We start from the raw sequence: 6,815 nt of genomic DNA on the forward strand, positions 1-6,815 counted from the left end.
GGTAACCCCCCTGTCTGAAACACTCATCCAGACAGTCCTCTGGGTAACCCCGCTGTCTGAAACACTCATCCAGACAGTCCTCTGGGTAACCCCGCTGTCTGAAACACTCATCCAGACAGTCCTCTGGGTAACCCCGCTGTCTGAAACACTCATCCAGACAGTCCTCTGGGTAACCCCGCTGTCTGAAACGCTCATCCAGACAGTCCTCTGGGTAACCCCGCTGTCTGAAACGCTCATCCAGATAGTCCTCTGGGTAACCCCGCTGTCTGAAACGCTCATCCAGACAGTGGGCTTGCTTGTCATAGTCACTCTGTGTACCACTAAACCTGCGTCTGCGACAGTATTGGCTGATGGAGAGGCTATTTTCTAGGGGTGTAGGATGGAAGCTAACAGGGAATTCCTGTCCGTCGACTTCCTGTTTAGGTCTGTGCTAAAGCCACCCCTCTCCCTCTTAATCAAAATGTCCAGATAACTTGTTTCATGTGCATCAAAGGTGAGGGTGAATTTCAGATGACAGAAGTCACATTTAGGTGCCAGGTGTAACTGAGGCTATAGATGCTCCATATCCATTACTTTGAGTGTTTTATATAATACGACTAAATGTGTTTCTGTGTTGTAGGGGCAGTCAAGAAATGGAACGGCAAGGCCACAGAACATGATATAAGAGGAGCTGTGGGAGACCACCTCAAGCCCCTGGTAGAGCCGGGGGTGGTGTTTACCACTCCACCACGCCTTCAGCAGGCTGGAAAAGTCAGATTGATACTGTTTTTCATACTAAGATGTGTGTTGCTTTACACATATTTCTTCATTGGTCATTGGGTTACAATATGTTCAAATCAAGCTTTATTTAAACAGCACATTTCAGACATGGATGCAACACATTGGCTTCACAGGAATTTTTTTACCACAAAAGGATAAAAAAAATTGAAGAATAACAACTGAAAGATTAATGAGCATTGTATGGAAACGTCATTGATTAAAATATTAACATTTGAATGCAATATCCAACCCAAAATATAAGCTTGTTTTACTCCATTGTTTTCTTGTTACGTTCCCCAGCAAGAAAACCACAAATGTCCCTTAAATAGAAGAGGGAACTAACAAAGAGTCACTGACAACAACCACAACTAAACAGGTGGGGGTTTAGGAGGGGTTCTGAAAGACACTATGGGGGTGTCCACTGAAAGTTGACTAGTAACAACAACTGGGACCTAAAAGACAGCCACTAAATCTGCCCAAGAAGAGACAACCAAAGGAAAAACCCACACCAAACTTAAAGACAGGAAGCAAACCAAAAAGGTAGCGCAACTAACGTTGTTGACCCTCCACATCTTCAAAGACAACTGGCATACTGGGCCAGACACTCTTAAATAGCACCTGGACCAGCTCAGGTGAAACACCTTCCCACTAACGAGATGGACAAGCCAGCACAGGTGTAACACAAACTGACGAATGAGGTGACACCAATCAGTGCTCCCTACGTGCTAACCAGCTATACGTGCTAACGAGCTATACGTGCTAAATCCCAACCTCAAAACATAAATGGAAAAACCAAAGCCTGTAACACCTTCCCCCTTAAGCCAACAAATACGTCCTATATTTTTGTTCGGACAAGTTTGCTCACCTCCTACAGAAAACAACTTCCATTTCACATTATAATCAACTAACGTTACAATGCTTCACCTTCACCAATATAAACATGGTGTCTACTGGCTGTCAACAATTAAAAACACACGCATTTCTAAATATATATATTTTTCTACAATGTTATTTTATTTTTTTTACTCACTAGCTTCTAGAACTCTCGTCCCCTTGGAACGCGCCCAAATAAAACTCATCTCCAATACAGAAAAAAGTGCAGTCAAAATAAAACCTGGGATCCATGGCAACGCACTGGCGAAACGCAAAACATTTTTGACTGCCCACCATTGAGAATTTCAGCAACCAAGTTGTCCTTACCACGGTCTGATTTCAAGAGGAAACTCCTGCAACATCCGTAGTAACTTTCCACCTCACTGCGGAGCTTCTCTCTCTTTTCAGGGTTCACTCGATAGGCATGTTGTTGGATCTGGGCCCAGTCCCCAATGTCATGCTCTAGTACATTTGGGTTGGCACTTCTGAGAATGAACCCTGATATTCTAATAGCAGGGCAACAATGTCAATATAATTGTACCCAAAAATGGTCAGCTGGTTGCATAAATAATTATCATTACTAAATGTTAGATACATTTTAAATATGAAATATGACAATCAAATGTACACCCCTTTGTTAACATGTATTGGCAATAATTGACTTAATGGTGAGGCATGGAATAATAAAACATGTATATAAACACAAACATCTGTCATAATCATATAACTTGTGTTTTTAAACAAGCACCTTATAAACTGCCCAGCAACAACAACGCTGCTGTTTAGTAGCAATAAATCACTGATATCAATTAGGGGGGAAATCAGGTTGTATGTGCTGTTGAAACTAACACGACTAAACAAACACATGGAAATGGGAGATATATTTTACCTCACTGGTTAGAGGACAACCTGCAGAAGACAGTCAGCTACATTTTGGAGTGATGCCTTTAAATTTAGAGGTCCCTAAACAAAGGAACGAAACACTTATTTGTCATCACTCATTGATATCATGTTGAAATCATTTGCGTGAGAGTGGGGAGATGAGGTTGCATGTCATGTTAAAACTAACAGCTCAAAAACCAGATGGAATCTGGGAATAATGTGTACATCACTGGTTAGAGGACAACTTGTAGAAAACAGCTAGCTACATTTTGATTCAAGTGGGTCACCAATGCTGTAAGTGTAACACAGCTATTTTTTTGTTAGTCACTTTTTGTTAAATCACATAAATAGTACTGGATTAATAGCCTGGATTTTTCCCCTGAGGTTAATATCCAAATCATGCAGAAATCAATTGAACAGGGGGCAAACGTTTACATTGTGACATCATTAAAATACTCCTACTACTATGTTAAAACATTCTACATTGTGACATCATTAAAATACTCCTACTACAATGTTAAAACATTCTACATTGTGACATCATTAAAATACTCCTACTGCAATGTTAAAACATTCAACATTGTGACATCATTAAAATACTCCTACTACAATGTTAAAACATTCTACATTGTGACATCATTTCATTGATATCATGAAACAACTCCTTCATGTATGTATTTTCTGATGTTTGATCAGAGATCTTTTATCAGAGTATCGCTTGTCACATTGATCACAGCTATGAGATTTCTCTCCTGTGTGTGTTCTCTGGTGTATAGTCAGAGGGCCAGATGAAACAAAACTCTTCCCACATTGACCACAGCTATAAGATTTATCTCATATGTGAGTTCTCCGGTGTGATATTAGGGTGCTTCGGTGATTAAAACTTCCCAAATTGAGAACAGCTAAAAGGTTTCTCTCCTTTGTGTGTTATCTGGTGTGAAGTCAGCTGGCTGGATGTAGTAAAACTCTTCCCACATTGATCACAGCCATAAGGTTTCTCTCCTGTGTGTGTTCTCTGGTGCAATATCATGGAGCTTGATCCAGTAAAACTCTTTTCACATTGATCACAGCTATACGATTTCTCTCCTGTGTGTGTTTTCTGGTGTATAGTTAAATAACTAGATCTTGAAAAACTCTTCCCACATAACATATCTTTTTATTTATTTAACACTTATTTGGTTACTACATGATTCCATATGTGTTATTTCATAGTTTCAATGTCTCCACTATTATTCTACAGTGTAGACAATAGTTAAAACTGATCCTAGATCTGTACAATGTAGACAATAGTTAAAATAAAGAAACAACATTGAATTTGTAGGTGTGTCCAAACAATTGACCGGTACTGTAAATGCATTGTGGAGGTGAACTGGTCCTTGATCTGTGCAAAGGCATAACATCTACAGCAGGAACAACTGTCTGTGTTAGAGAACATATAAAACAAACTGATCCTAGATCTGTACAAAGGCATAACATCTACAGCAGGAACAACTGTCTGTGTTAGAGAACATATAAAACGAACTGATCCTAGATCTGTACAAAGGCATAACATCTACAGCAGGAACAACTGTCTGTGTTAGAGAACATATAAAACGAACTGATCCTAGATCTGTACAAAGGCATAACATCTACAGCAGGAACAACTGTCTGTGTTAGAGAACATATAAAACGAACTGATCCTAGATCTGTACAAAGGCATAACATCTACAGCAGGAACAACTGTCTGTGTTAGAGAACATATAAAACGAACTGATCACAAGTGTAGCTTTAATTTGGTATATTGAATGTGTGAATTTCATGAAAGTTAAATTTTTACAGTCATTTATTTGAATTTGGCGCTCTGCATTTTCACTGGATGTTGGCCAGGTGGGACGCTAGCGTCCCACATATCCCAGAGAGGTTTTAAGTAATAACTTCATTACATGTACTTATTGTGCATTCACTGTCTTACAGAAAACAAAGAAGGATCCCTATTGTGTGCAGAGTGTGCATGAAGAACCAGGAAAACATATCTATACATCTCAGAGTGTGCATGAAGAACCAGGACAACATATCTATACATCTCAGAGTGTGCATGAAGAACCAGGACAACATATCTATACATCTCAGCAGAGTGTGCATGAAGAACCAGGAAAACATATCTATACATCTCAGCAGAGTGTGCATGAAGAACCAGGAAAACATATCTATACATCTTAGCAGAGTGTGCATGAAGAACCAGGAAAACATATCTATACATCTCAACAGAGTGTGCATGAAGACAGAATCAAAACAAAAGATTGATCAGGAAGTTCGTAATTCCCGCGATTCCATGATAGAGCATCTTTGGCACGGCAGGATCATTGACTACAGAATACTCAGCTGTATTGTGACACAACAGGACGCACTCCAACCTCTGATTAAGAATCGTGAACAAATGGGTCATTTTGTTACGAACAAGCCAGAAGACAAACAAATAACTGGGTAAGCTACTATTTTGCACTGATAAAATAATATATGTGCAAGTTACATGCTATTGGAGCTCATTTGAACTGTTGTCCAATTATGTTTGATTGTAAAATAATATAAATGTTTTTGTTAATCTGTATGATATGGTCACCAGGCTGTGACCATGTCTAAAGCCTGGTCACAGCCTGAGGAAGACATTGGAAAAGGAATCTGGTTGATACCCCTTTAAATGGAAGAAAGACGGTCAAGGAAACAGTTTTTTTGCTTTTTTAATATCACTTCCGGGTTATATTTTTTCAGGTTTTCGTCTGCGGAATACGTTTTGTTATACTCACAGACAATATTTTGACAGTTTTGGAAACTTTGGAGTGTTTTCTACCCTAATCAGTAAATTATATGCATATTCTACGATCTGGGCCAGAGAAAATGTCTGTTTACCTTGGTAACGATATTTTAAGAAAATAAAAAAATTCTGACCCCTAGCGTCAAGAGGTTTTAAAGGCCCAAGGACCAAAGTACAAATGCCAATGAAGTCCCTGCTCAGCCCTAGTCCTTTCATTCTGTAAATTCTGGTTCCTCTCTAGGTTTCTTCTTAGGTTCCGGCCTTTCTAGGGATTTTTTCCTAGCCACCATGCTTCTACACCTGCATTGCTTGCTGTTTGGGGTTTTAGGCTGGGTTTCTGTACAGCACTTTGAGAAATCAGCTGATGTAAGAAGGGCTTTATAAATAAATTTGATTTGAGTCAATGCCATGTCTGTTGTCTTTTTTCATAGCCAGAGAGAGAGAGACAGAGAGAGAGAGAGAAACCAGTCTAACCAAAAACCACCAAAATACAACCTAATGAGAACTAACAGGCTATCAACAAGGATCTATGTTCAACAAAACTGACATTCAGCCAATGACCATCCAACTAGACCCAACATTCAGCCAACCAACATTTGACCAATCAAGAAATACTCTGAAAGTCCCCCTCTTTCAGTCAATCATAAAACAACTACCTTGACCACAACATTGTGTTCAATGGAGACAACGGTTGTTCTTCAATAAAACAGAAGCTTCTACAGCCGTCTGGTTGAAGTGTGTTAAAACCTTTTGTCAACAGGGGGGCGCTATTTTCACTTTGTAAAAAATCGTTCCCAAATTAAACTACCTCGTACTCAATTCTTGCTCGTACAATATGCATATTATTATTACTATTGGATAGAAATCACTCTCTAGTTTCTAAAACCGTTTGAATTATATCTGTGAGTAAAACAGAACTCATTTTGCAGCAAACTTCCTGTCAGGAAGTGAAAAATCTGAAATCGGGGGCTCTGTTCCAGGGCCATCCTATTAATTTGCCTGAAATCTATGGATCTACATGCACTGCATACGCCTTCCACTAGATGTCAATAGGCAGTGAGAGGTGGAATGGGGTGTATAGCTTGATCTGAGGCCGAACAAGACCTCTTGGAATGACGTGACCACTTTTTCCTTTGTTCAGCAAGGCGCGAGAAGGAACCCTGGATTGCGTTCTGAAAAGCTTTCGTTATAGACGTTAGATATCTCCGGCTCTTTTATTTGATATATGTGTTAAAAACATCATAAAGTAGTTATTTTAAACCGAGTTATATCAGTTTATTGCGATTTTTGGCATTTTCTTTACTTTGCGTTATGGTGAAGTTGGACACTCCTGCGCCACATGGCTAGCTTTGGTTGCTAATTTGACAGATGAAGAGGACATTCTACAACCAAACAACGATTATTCTGGACAAAGGACCCCTTGTACAAGATTCTGATGGAAGCTCATCAAAAGTAGGAACCATTTATGATGTTATTTCGTATTTCTGTCAAATGTGTAGTCGTATTTTTC

The sequence above is a fragment of the Salvelinus namaycush genome, unplaced genomic scaffold (genome assembly GCF_016432855.1).
Source record: "Salvelinus namaycush isolate Seneca unplaced genomic scaffold, SaNama_1.0 Scaffold906, whole genome shotgun sequence".
Taxonomy (NCBI): Eukaryota; Metazoa; Chordata; class Actinopteri; order Salmoniformes; family Salmonidae; genus Salvelinus; species Salvelinus namaycush.